This window comes from Entelurus aequoreus, linkage group LG01 (assembly GCF_033978785.1).
Source record: "Entelurus aequoreus isolate RoL-2023_Sb linkage group LG01, RoL_Eaeq_v1.1, whole genome shotgun sequence".
Lineage (NCBI taxonomy): Eukaryota > Metazoa > Chordata > Actinopteri > Syngnathiformes > Syngnathidae > Entelurus > Entelurus aequoreus.
Window position 1 is genome coordinate 17528342 of NC_084731.1, and position 14215 is coordinate 17542556.

General features: G+C 40.3%; 1 non-coding gene across 1 annotated transcript; it reads right to left on the reverse strand.

The window, feature by feature from the left end:
- Nucleotides 1–13894: 13894 nt before the first annotated feature.
- On the reverse strand, nucleotides 13895–13967 carry trnaf-gaa (transfer RNA phenylalanine (anticodon GAA)). The gene has a single exon. It is a non-coding gene; the product is annotated as a tRNA-Phe (tRNA).
- Between the last annotated feature and the right edge of the window lie 248 nt (nucleotides 13968–14215).

Genomic DNA, 14215 nt, shown 5'->3' on the forward strand with positions numbered 1-14215 from the left:
TCAGAATGTGGTCGATACTAAAGTAACTTGGTCCATAAATGTATTATCGTAAAAATATTTTTTTGTTGTTGTTTTTGTTAATGTTTGCAAATTCAGCTAATAATTCCTTGGACACAGGAGGACTTTGAGAGCAAAAAACAAAATATTTAAAACAGTAAAAAGATGGTAGTTTTATTGTGTAATATTGACTTTGTTTAGCTCAAAACAATTGTATGTAATTAAGAGGATAAAGAACTAGTTTAAATGCTGTGCTGATATTTTTAAACTGCCAATAGTACTCACCATAATTAATTTGAGAAATGTACTGTTAGTACACGTGATCGGTATCAGTATTAGTATCTGATCTCACTCATGGATGATCAGTATATAAATTGAATGAATCTATTTTTAAAAAGACACTTTTTAAGCCAACTGCATTCTTACTTAATGCGTTTATATGTATGGAAAAGCAACCCTAAACAAATCATGTGATTGACTTGCTGTGGCCACCATTGATGAGGAAACTGAAAAGACAACATTTAAAGATTGTATTCAATGTTTTTGGAGTTAGCTCAAGAATTAAAGGCCTACTGAAAGCCACTACTACCGACCACGCAGTCTGATAGTTTATATATCAATGATGAAATCTTAACATTGCAACACATGCCAATACGGCCGGGTTAACTTATAAAGTGCAATTTTAAATTTCCCGCTAAACTTCCGGTTGAAAACGTCTATGTATGATGACGTGTGCGCGTGACGTCAATCGTTGAACCGGAAGTATTGGTACACCATTGAATACAATACAAAAAGCTCTGTTTTCATCTCAAAATTCCACAGTATTCTGGACATTTGTGTTGGTGAATCTTTTGCAATTTGTTTAATGAACAATGAAGACTGCAAAGAAAAAAGTTGTAGGTGGGATCGGTGTATTAGCGGCGGACTACAGCAACACAACCAGGAGGACTTTGAGATGGATAGCAGACGCGCTAGCCGCCGACCTCACCTTGACTTCCTTCGTCTCCGGGCCGCCGACCGCATCTATGATCGTCGCTCCGTCGATCGCTGGAACGCAGGTGAGCACGGGTGTTGATGAGCAGATGAGGGCTGGCGTAGGTGGATAGCTAATGTTTTTAGCATAGCTCTGTAGAGGTCCCGTTGCTAAGTTAGCTTCAATGGTGTCGTTAGCAACAGCATTGTTAATCTTCGCCAGCCTGGAAAGCATTAACCGTGTATTTACAGGTCCATGGTTTAATAGTATTGTTGATTTTCTATCTATCCTTCCAGTCAGGGGTTTATTTCTTTTGTTTCTATCTGCATTTAAGCCCGATGTGCTATCACGTTAGCTCCGTAGCTAAAGAGCTTCGCCGATGTATTGTCGTGGAGATAAAAGTCACTGTGAATGTCCATTTCGCGTTCTCGACTCTCATTTTCAAGAGGATATAGTATCCGATGTGGTTTAAAATACAAATCCGTGATCCACAATAGAAAAAGGACAAAGTGTGGAATCCAATGAACCCTTGTACCTAAGTTACGGTCAGAGCGAAAAAAGATACGTCCTGCACTGCACTCTAGTCCTTCACTCTAACGTTATTCATCCACAAATCTTTCATCCTCGCTCAAATTAATGGGGTAATCGTCGCTTTCTCGGTCCGAATCGCTCTCGCTGCTGGTGTAAACAATGGGGAAATGTGAGGAGCCCTTCAACCTGCGACGTCACGCTACTTCCGGTACAGGCAAGGCTTTTTTTATCAGCGACCAAAAGTTGCGAACGTTATCGTCGATGTTCTCTACTAAATCCTTTCAGCAAAAATATGGCAATATCGCGAAATGATCAAGTATGACACATAGAATGGATCTGCTATCCCCGTTTGAATAAAAAAAATCATTTCAGTAGGCCTTTAAAGGGTGTGTTCATTCCTTTTTACTTTCGGTCTCTGTTTTGTTTTCAAGCACCAGTGAGGTCATCCTCTGATCCCTGACTTTCCGTTGTCGATTTTCTACCAAGGTCCACGACACAACACTACGCACCTAAAACAAACTGTTGTGATATGTGTCCTTTCTTGTGACAGATGTTGACTAGCGCAGCTATGTAAAGCTGTGCAAAACAATCATCTTTGTTATGACTGATTGACAGCATCCTGTCACTTCCTCATTGGTTTCCAGCCAGGCTTAACTCATCTGTCAGTGTTAATAAAGCTGGTCTAAAGACAGTGACAAGAAGGCATCCCAATACCTCCACGGCACTCTCTATGAATACATGGCCTTTGGTGCTTTTCTGAGTACGCAAACAACGTCTTAAGGTGAAGCTCCTTATTGTCATTGCACAAGTGCAACACAATTACATTTCAGCACAAACCCGTTCAAGATTAGACAAACAATGTACAGCATACTTGCCAACCTTAAGGCCTCAGAATTCGGGAGATTGTGGGGTGGGGGGTGGGCGGTGGGGCGGGTGTGGTTAAGGGGGAGGAGTATATTTGTAGCTGGAATTCACTGAAATTAAAGTATTTCTTATATATATATATATATATATATATATATGTGTATATATATATATATATATATATATATATATATATATATATATATATATATATATATATATATATATATATATATATATATATATATATATATATATATATATATATATATATATATATTAGGGATGTCCGATAATGGCTTTTTGCCGATATCCGATATTGTCCAACTCTTTAATTACCGATACCGATATCAACCGATACCGATATATACAGTCGTGGAATTAACACATTATTATGCCTAATTTGGACAACCAGGTATGGTGAAGATAAGGTCCTTTTTTTTAAAATTTATAAAATAAAATAAGATAAATTTAAAAAAAAATCTTCAATAAAAAAAGTAAAACAATACAAAAACAGTTACATAGAAACTAGTAATTAATGAAAATGAGTCAAATTAACTGTTAAAGGTTAGTACTATTAGTGGACCAGCAGCACGCACAATCATGTGTGCTTACGGACTGTATCCCTTGCAGACTGTATTGATATATATTGATATATAATGTAGGAACCAGAATATTAATAACAGAAAGAAACAACCCTTTTGTGCGAATGAGTGTAAATGGGGGAGAGAGGTTTTTTGGGTTGGTGCACTAATTGTAAGTGTATCTTGTGTTTTTTATGTTGATTTAATACAAATAAAAAATAAAAAACCAGATACCGATAATAAAAAAAATGATACCGATAATTTCCGATATTACATTTTAAAGCATTTATCGGCCGATAATATCAGCAGGCCGATATTATCGGACAGCTCTAATATATATATATATATATATATATATATAGTACAGTACACAGTAATGAAAACACTGTTGTTCTACTAACTGTACTGTACTTGCTGCTTACTTTTTTTTAAAAATAACACTTATCTTTAACTATTTGAGTAGCCTTTGTTCTGCCATTTGAGTACTGTCGAGCGATCTCCGAATCCGGGAACATATCCTTCACGGATTTGTTGAAAACATCCGCAAATGAGAACGGGATGTTGCTTGCAAGGTGGCCCATAATACTGCGTTGCCGCCGACTTGTGCTTCTCTGACCGTTCTTGAGTGACTATATCCATTCGGCCACCGTGTTATGGGTTATAGATAAACCTATGGATAACGGAGACATATATAATAGTCTCCTTTTCAGGTGAGAGGACGCTAAAGGCAGTGCCTTTAAGGCACGCCCCCAATATAGTTGTCCGGCTGGAAATCGGGAGATTTTCGGGAGAATGGTTGTCCCGGGAGATTTTCGGGAGGGGCACTGAAAATTGGGAGTCTCCCGGAAAATTCGTGAGGGTTGGCAAGTATGTTGTACAGGGATAACAGGAACGCTGTTGAACCTTTAAAAGGTGGGAAAAAAGGTGGATGCTGGTGGATTAGCCGCATCTTCCAAGCGTTTCTTTAAATTCTAAAAAAAAAAAAAAGGTGTGTTCTTGTTTATCATAATGATTGCAAACAATAGGCAAAATTCCAAAAAAAAGTTCAGTTCCCCTTTAAGAAACTTCTCTATGACTATACTGTAGCTCCAGACTTCTTCTGTTTGTATGATATTGTCATTACTGCCACAAGTGGTGGAAAAGTGTATTACAACTGAGTATATATACAGTAAATGTGTGTATGTATTAGGGCTGCAACTAACGATTAATTTGATAATCGATTAATCTGTCGATTATTACTTCGATTAATAATTGGATAAAAGAGACAAACTACATTTCTATCCTTTCCAGTATTTCATTGGAAAAAAAACAGCATACTGGCACCATATTTATTTTGATTATTGTTTCTCAGCTGTTTGTACATGTTGCAGTTTATAAATAAAGGTTTATTTAAAAATATATATATATATATATATATATTTTAAAAAGCCTCTGGGCATGCGCATAGCATAGATCCAACGAATCGATGACTAAATTAATCGGCAACTATTTTTATAATCGATTTTAATCGATTTAATCGATTAGTTGTTGCAGCCCTAGTATGTATATATATACAGTATATATGTGTGTATGTATGTATATATATACAGTGTATATGTGTGTATGTATATATATACAGAATATATGTGTGTATGTATATATATATATATATATATATATACAGTATATATGTGTGTATGTATATATACAGTATATATGTGTGTATGTGTATATATATATATACAGTATATATGTGTGTATGTATATATATATATATATATATATATATATATATATATATATATATATATATATATACAGTATATATGTGTGTGAGGACTGCAGTCAAGAAAAGCCACCAAGAACATCCTAGAGGCCGCAGAAAAGGCCTCCCGGTGGCTGTGGATCCGTAGGGGGGATCCGTGGTGCGCTACTTGGACACAGGCCGGGGTCTGATCACCCCCGGCTGGGTCGCCCGGGCGAGGGTGTCTGATGATTAAAGACCCGAAACACCCTATGAAAGACAGGGGTTATCACTGATGACGTGTCCAAGCATCACCGTGAGGTGTATTCAAGTTCTGTGTATGTATATATATATACACATTATATACAGTATGTGTGTATGTATATATACAGTAAATGTGTGTATGTATATATACAGTATATGTGTAAAACTGAGAAACATATTTTTTGGCGGCCAAGTATGACCAAGCACTTTATTTCACAAAATGGGAGTTGCAGAAAGACAATGGTGGACGTCACTGCCTCTTCGGTTATGCAACCCTCGAACCAAAGCTCGGTTTTTCTTGGAAGCCCATGAGACATGCCTGGCAAGTGAAGGAAGCAACCGTCTTCTCCTCGCTGTTGGACCGCCCTCCACCTGCAGATTTCATTCTATCGTCACACTGAGCGGCAATGTCAGGCGTCCTTTGTGACTGGCAGGAAAAAAAGCTACCCCGGGAAACCGAATTACGCCAATAGAAAAATGCAGTTCCTGCCGGAGTCGGACAAGCGAGGCCCTGCATCACCCCGCACAACAGGATGTTACCTTGCTCCAAATTACATAACAACACATTCAAATGCGGAACGACAATCAGTAAAAGCTAAAAATTAATTCACAATCTGGGCCTCGTTTCCCTCAAACACAATTAAACGATAACGCTGATATTCTTGCTGAATTGATTTTTAATGTGAAAAATGCTGACGTTCATGAGAAAAAGCAAGAACTTCGGCAACAAATTGGATTGTGGGCCATTTAACAAGCTTTAAAAAAGGCACACAATCCAATTCTTCTGTCACTCAAGCACAATGTGTGTTCTCTCGGGCTGCCTTCTGTCGCTTCATTATCAATGGACCGTTGATTGGTACATCCCCGCACGGCCAACTGGCCATTCATCCCCATTTCTATGGGAATGACGCAAATCTTTAGTCCACCAGGTCACTTGTGGCCTGGTCCCGTTGGACCGAGGCCCTCTACATCACATGTCTCCAGCCCTCATTGTGAGAGCCACTTTTACAAAAACAAAAAGTCGGGGAGATACTAATTTTTGTAGCATTTATTTTCATACCTTGTTTCAACCCAAACCAAGTTTATAAGCTTGTTTTGTCAGAAGATGAAAAAAATGTTGCCATCCACAACTATATTTTCTATTAAAACTTGATTAACAAACAAACACTCTTGTTTGCATTTTTTGAACAAATTTCCCCCATTCCGTTATCAATCAAACTTTATTTAATAAAGTGATTTTCATACCTAAAATAAATGCAACACAAAGTGTTTTACAGACTGTGGGGGGGGGGAGGCCTGCAGACCTGCAGCGAAGCGGGGTGTGCCAGGACCGGCTTCGAGATCAGCGACAGGTGCGTAGATGGCCCACCTGGGCGCGTTTATCTAATCACCTGTCGCTCTGTTAAAGGCAGCAGCCGGGAATGAAGGGGTTGTTGTTGATGGTGGAGAGCAAAGACGAACACGAGCATGAGCGAGAGAGAGACAGAGACAGACACTGATGGCTGTTAAGAAACAGAAAGAACATTTAGTGAAAAATAAAACATTGTTCTCAAAGATGAACGAGGCTGTCATGTCCGTCCTTGGTGGTCCGAAGAACCCGGAGGAGCAAGAACTCCACACAGACTTAAAAACAATACCCCGATGGCCCAGATCCCCCATCATCACGAAGACACGCGCACCCATGAATGCATGTCGGAGTACAGAGGAGCCAGGTGAGTAAACACTATCACAGGAGCCATCTGCACCAGGAGGTCACCAGACCAGGGCCACCAGGACGCTGTCACAAAGAGCCCCAACAGCCATGGCCGATAATCCCTGATGCAGAGGGCTCCCTTCTGAGGAACGCTGGAAAGTAAAAATAATAAAACATGTAAAATAGGGCTATATGGTTATGGCCAAAATAATAATAATGATAATTTTTTTTATCAACATTGAAATCACGATTATTTATTGTTATTTAAAACATATTTCATTGCACTTTCTATTTCAAACAAACAGCATGTGACCTTGGCTTTCATTTCAAAATTAAACTATAAAAAATATTAACTAATAATCAAATAAAATGTACAAAGACCTAACTACTACTAAAAACTCTGTATCCATCCATTTCTACCGCTTGTCCCTCTCGGGGTGGCGGGGGTGCTGGAGCCTATTCCAGCTGCATTCGGGCGGAAGGCGGGGTACACCCTGGACAAAGTCGCTTTCTTATTTATCCTAAATCACAAACATTTTCAGCACCTGTAGAGTTCAGCATATGGAAAGTAACTTACAACTTGTTTTTATTCTTAGTTGACTTGACATATTGATCATAATTAATGTAGCACACTCATACAGATCAATATGCTGATATTGAAGAACTTGGGTAATCATCCATTAAAATCCCATATGGTTCAATTCAATTCAAGAGCGGCCGTGTTGCCATTCCTTTTTCACTGAATTTAGGTCACAAGTCACAGAAGACTGAGAACACAAGATGACAAAAAGGACGAGCACATTTTACTCACTTTTTTGGGGTCAAGTGTCATTATTTTTGTTAAAATCAATGAACATATAATGTATAAAAACATGTAGACAGGTATGAACATGTGTATAACTTACATTAAAGGCATTCAAATAAATCATGTGTATGGAGTTACAAATATTGAACAATACTGCCATCTAATGGAGTTTTTGTTCAATGTTGATTTTTAATATTCTTCTCTGAGGTGTGATCCTTAAATCACCAACATTTTGATATAATTTGATGGAATAGCAAATTGGTTCAGTTTCCTTTTATTAAAAGGAGGCCTATATTTATTAGGATAGTTGATGAAAATATTCCATGTGCAGACAGTGACAACATTAATGATTTGTCACAATAATTATTACAACTATTTACCAAATTAGGAAATCATCATCATCATCATCATCATCATCATTAGGCCTTAGTATTCCCTGAGGAACATAGGCCGCCGACGAAAGCCTTCCATCCATTCCGGTCTTGTGCCCTTCGGTCGAGTTGTTGCCATGGCAGCCCCTCAGCCCTCATCTCCTGTTCCGTGCTTCTTCTCCAGGTTGTTCTTGGTCTCCCTCTGTTTCTTTTTCCCTGTGGGTTCCATGTTAGTGCCTGTTTGGTGATTGATTTATTTGGTTTTCTGAGTGTGTGGCCTATCCAGCTCCACTTCCTTCTCCTGATTTGCAGTTCCACTGGTTCTTGTTTGGTGAGTTCCCACAGGTTGGCATTGGTAATAGTGTCTGGCCAGTAGACTCCTAGGACCCGACGGAGGCAACGGTTTACGAATGTCTGTAGTTTATTGAGTATGCTATTGGTGGTTTTCCATGTTTCTGATCCGTACAGCAGGATGGATTTGACATTTGAGTTAAATATTTTCAGTTTGGTTTTGAGAGAAATGTTTTTTGCTCTCCATATTTTGTTTACTAAGTTCAATGATGTTCTTGCTTTCCCTATTCTGGATTTGACATCTTCATCTGCTCCTCCATCTACACTGAGTATGCTCCCCAAGTATGTAAAACTGACTACCTCCTCTAATTGATTATGGTCCATTGTTATTGGTGTATTGTTCTTCTTATTGATACGCATGACCTTTGTTTTTTGTGAATTGATCTTAAGCCCAAGAAATGCAGCAGTTCTTTGTAGTTTTTGTGATTTGTCCTGCATCTGTTGGTAAGTGTGAGCCAGGAGAGCTAGATCGTCTGCAAAGTCTAGGTCCTCTAGTTGTTCGGTAAGGCTCCACTGTATGCCGGTTTTGCTGTTTTTGGTTGTTTGGTTCATGGTCCAGTCAATACAGAGGAGGAAAAGGAAAGGCGAGAGCAGACATCCTTGCCGCACCCCAGTCAGGACCTCGAAGGCCTCCGATGGGCATCCGTCATGTAGGACACGACATCGCATCCCTCGGTAGGTGCTCTTGATGATGTTGATGAGCTTCGGTGGGATGCCATAGTGTGCCATCAGCTTCCACAGTGTCTCTCGGTCGACACTGTCAAACGCCTTTTCAAAGTCTATGAAATTAATATATACGGGTGAGTTCCATTCCATGGATTGTTCTATTATAATCCTGAGGGAGGCAATTTGGTCAGCACAAGATCTTCCATTTCTGAAACCAGCCTGGTTTTCCCTCAGTTGTGCATCGACCAATTTCCGCATCCTTTCTAGTAGTATGTGGTTAAGCACCTTCCCTGGCGTTGAGAGGAGCATAATACCCCTGTAGTTTTTACACACCCTGAGGTCTCCTTTCTTGGGAATCTTTATGATGTTGCCATCTCTCCAGTCTGATGGGACTTTTTCTTCCTCCCAGATAGCTTGCATGAGATGGAAAAGCATGCTGGAGGATGTTTCGATATCTGCTTTGAGAGCTTCTGCTGGTAGCTCATCTGGCCCTTCTGCCTTTCCTGCTCTCAGGGCTTTGATGGCCTTCCTGATTTCCAGTTTGGTGGGGGGGTTGCAGTTTATTTCAAGCATGATTGGAGCTGGTGGAATATCTGCAGTCAGTTGAGGGGGCTCTCTGTTGAGTAGGTCTTGAAAGTGATCAGTCCACCTCTGGAGTTGATCTTCCTTGGTTGTGAGGAGTGTACCATTTGTGTCTTTAATATGCATTTGGGCTTGTTTAAATTTGCCGGTGAGCTTCTTTGTGGTTAGATAGAGTTCTTTCAGATTGTTCTTCCCTGCTGCTTCCTCTGCCTGCTGTGCTAGATCCTCGATGTACTTCTTTTTGTCCCTTCTGACACTCTTCTTCACATCCTTGTTTACTACTTCATATTCTCTTTGTGCTGCTGCCTTTCCTGCTCTAGTTCTGCATCTGTTGACTACCTCCTTTTTCTCCCTTCTCTCACTCACTTTCTTGTGGGTTTCTGTGGATATCCAAGGTTTGTTTGTGGACTTTTTTCTCCCTACCACTTCTGCACAGGTCTCCTTCCATGTGGACTTCAAACCTTCCCAAATCCCTTCTACAGTTCCTGGTGCTTGTGTTGTCTGGTCCTGTAGTGCTTGGAACCGGTTGTGTAATGTGACTTGGTATAGTTCCAAAGTGCCTATATCTTGGAATTGTTGTATGTTGAATTTGATCCTCCCTCCTCTTTGTTTCATGCATTTCAATTTCAACTGGAATCTTGCTGTGACTAGGTGGTGGTCAGATGCAGCGTCAGCTCCTCTTCTCGCTCTGACATCAAGCAGTGAGCGCCTGAATTTCCGGCTAATGCAGATGTGATCAATCTGGTTTTCAGTTGTGTGGTTGGCAGAAACCCATGTTGCTTTGTGGATGTCCTTGTGTGGGAAAATGGAACCTCCAATAACCAAGCTGTTGTCTGCACATGCTGTAGCAAACCTTTCTCCGTTTGCATTCATTGTTCCAAGCCCTTGCGTTCCCATTATCAGCTCAAAGCCATTGTTATTTCCTCCTATTTTCGCATTCATGTCCCCCATTAAGACCATGATGTCCTTTCCTTTCTTTTTCTGAAGAATGTGGTATAGCAGATTGTAAAAGTTGTCCTTCGTTTCATCCTCTGCATCGTTGGTAGGGGCATAGCATTGTACTACTTGAAGGTTTATTTTCTTATGCGTGGTATGGAATTTTGCAGTAATGATCCTTGAGTTGAAGGGTTCCCAACTGATGAGGGCCCTCTGAGCTTCTTTGGATAGCATGAACCCTACACCCTCTGTATGTGGTGCAGAGTCTTCTGGGTGCCCTGAGTATAATATGGACTCACCACTGGCCAGTTTAACCTGCCCCGACTGGAGCCATCTGGTTTCGCACAGACCCAAGAGAGATATTCTGTATCTCCTCAACTCTTCGGCTATGACTGCTGTCTTTCCTCCTGCATACATGGTCCTGATGTTCCATGTTGCGATGTTAGTGGAGTGTCTAGGGGTCAGAAGAATCGGACGCACCGTCTCCTTACGGTTTTCCGAGTGCATCGTCATTTTCTCTTTGGTTTGTGTAACCGTAGAGACTTCCTTTCCAAGACTTTTGGATTTTTTGGTTTTCGTCAACGTTTCTGTAGCAAGGAGTTTTTATGGGTTGGGGTTGCTAGCCCCAAGCCTAACCTTCCACCATTTCTGGTTTCGGGAAGTTTTGGAGTTGACTTGTTAGTCCCCTCGCCTAGCCTATTGTCTTCCAGGTAATGGGTTACAGTCTCATACCACGTGAGACCAGACAGACATAGGGTCGTGTACAATCTGTCTCGGCACGTCAAGCCCAGTCAACTCCTGCTACTGTGTAGTGAAAGCCGCACCAGTCACAAACAATGAAACTGTTGCAAGCCCACCCTACCAGCAGCGTGAGACAGCAAAGTAGGAAACATATACATATAATGTAACACTATTCATATTAATACTTGTATTTTTTAAATGATCACTTCTGCAACATTTCGTAAGGAAATATGTGACATTTTCACCAACCTTGACAAATCATTTACTATGTTGCATAACGTTTGTACAAGTAGTATCAAATATTTGTCAATATCGTTTTTACAGCTTTATTATCAATATTATGACATGCGCAGTGGACTCTTTGGCCGGCGTGACGAGAGCCAGGTGCTGCCTTCATGAACTATTGGACATAACGGCGCTGCCTTCAAACGTTACATAAACACACATAATATATTCACTTCCTCTGCATATATGTACACACCAGTGGCATGCGGTGAGGTTAATGTTTGGTGAGGCACTGCATCATCACAGTCAGATTTACAAACATATGAACCCTAAATAGTATCTTATTCACCATGTGATTGGCAGCAGTTAACGGGTTATGTTTAAAAGCTCATACCAGCATTCTTTGGGTGAACAAGGGGATGGGTCAAATGCAGAGGACAAATTTCACCACACCTAGTGTGTGTGTGACAATCATTGGTACTTTAACTTTAACTTTACACAACTGTAGCACACAAAAAAGCACATTTAATTTAAAAAAAAACATTATTTTGGTCTTACCTTTCTTGCTGGACATCCACACAGCCAGCCTTTGCGTGTGTACCACGCCGTTTGAAAAGAACGGGTCTTCTGTCCCGAAGTCAAAAGCAAACCTTTTAGCTCCGGCGTTGGTCTACCTTTAATTATTACCTCCTGCTTCGATTGAAAGTCCAGTTTAGAAAACTGTTTTATTTTACATATGTAATCCTCCATGTTTTTAATAAAAGTTCAGGCGAGAGGAAATAAACAATCGCTGCACTTGACTTTTTTTTCTTTCTTCTGCGGCCGAGGAATGCTCTCTGGGATCACTACCGCCCTCAACCACCAGGAGGCCGGATTACTGCGAGCCTCAGACAGTACGTCTTTTGCAGCAGATTTATGATCGCTCAGCACAAGAAATACGTTACACACATACAGTTGTTGACAAAATACACTGTACATTATATACCTCAGCTAACTAAACTATGCCATAGTTTAGTTAGCTGATATAATTCATATAGCAATACAGTCTCACTGCACAGCAGCTCAGCAGTTAGCCGAGTCATTGTGCACAATCCATGTTGAGGCACAAATCAGTGACGTGCCTCAACTGGCTGCTGATCACCGCACCGTCTCTTCTCGGTATTTGAACGGCAAATGTGAAAATAAAAATAAAAATAATCTAAAACTGGTTAAGTTAAATGGAAAATAACTTTAGTATAATCACTGGATACATATAACAATTTAATTTTATTTTTTTTCTTTTTACATTTTTTTTCTTTCCCTGATGGCAGGTGAGGCCCCGCCTCCCCTGCCTCTAGTGACTGCACGCCACTGGTACACACTAACTTATACAGCTAATCGTGTATTAAATTGCTGGTGACTTGTGCTGCTATTATAATGTTGAATGACAACTTTAGGGGACGTGTGAAATTAAAGCGGGGGGGTTAAGTGTTGAGAGCACTGAACGCAGCATCTAAGGTTTTGAACCTGTCAATATAAGAAGTAGTATTTCCCCTTACCTTTCAAGTGTTTTATGGCGTCTATTCACTCGCTTTTGTCCTTAAAGTTGGGAGGCAATAATCTGCTATATGATTTGCCCGAGAAGCTGGGCAGGACATTATAAAAATAAATAAAAAATAAAAAAAAAAAGTTGGGAGGCAACAGTTCGAAAGAGAAGACTTATGCAAAGAACAAAGTGTTATCTGTACGCTGTAGCATATAGTTTTGTGTTACTGGGTTGGGGTGTTACGACAGAGACGTGAGATGCCGTAAATAGTTTTTCCCGCTCATATGTAACCCAGTTAAAGTAAATGTCTTCGGAACACGTATACACACAAATGCTTACAAATGATCAGCTCCAGGCTTAGGAAAGAGGGACCAAGTCACCGGATTGGCCGAGGTAAATTTATTGTTATTGATTTTTCTCTTTAGCATGTCCCGAATGTCATTGTTTTTGTACATTAATCGCTAATAGTTTATATTACACTGCCGAACAAAGGGCCTTTAAAGATATTCAATCTAACTGATACGTGACAGCCAATGGTATCCGCGAATCCATTTTTCCTCAACCAATCATCGAGCCGTTTCTATCTTCAACCAATCACCGAGCCGTTTCTATCTTTCTTCAACCAATCACCGGGCCGAGTCCATCTTTCCTCAACCAATCACCGGGCCGAGTCCATCTTTCTGTGTTAAATCCCGCAAAAGGGTCCATCTTTCCAAACGCCTATCAAATGTCCATATTTTGGCCGCCCAATAAAAGCGCGAAAACCAACTTTTTTTGTGTCCCGCCCCTACGCCCGCGAACTTCTATCATTTTTGCCTTTACAATAAACATATGCTATTGTTATGTTGCCCTCGTTTCGATTGTCGTGTGTATTATCAAGTGAAGTAAAAACACAAAGCGGTGGGTTTTTTTTTAACACAGCCACACAATTGGCCGAGATAAATCGGCCTAAATAAGGTGATTCACTGGCATGTACAAAACATCGGTCACTAAATTTTAGAATAGGCCACAACAGTAACCGGAGTCGGTGTTAATTAGTATCAGCAAAATGTCACCACATCCCTGCCGAAACCCGGGATCGAACCAGGGACCTTTAGATCTTCAGTCTAACGCTCTCCCAACTGAGCTATTTCGGCGTGTATGCAACAGCCCTTACAATACCTGTTTCGTAGATGGAGTAACGTAACTTATCCTGCAGAGGGCGTTGTTCCACATCATATTAACTTCAGCTTCCTTGTATATTCTACCTGAGAGAAACAAATATTGAATAGAAATGGTATATTGCTCTATTATTAGTCAATTGCATGTATTTCCATCCTTTGTAACTGAGCTACTGTGTGGAACAATTTCCCTTGCGGATCATTAAAGTTTGCCTAATGGAGTA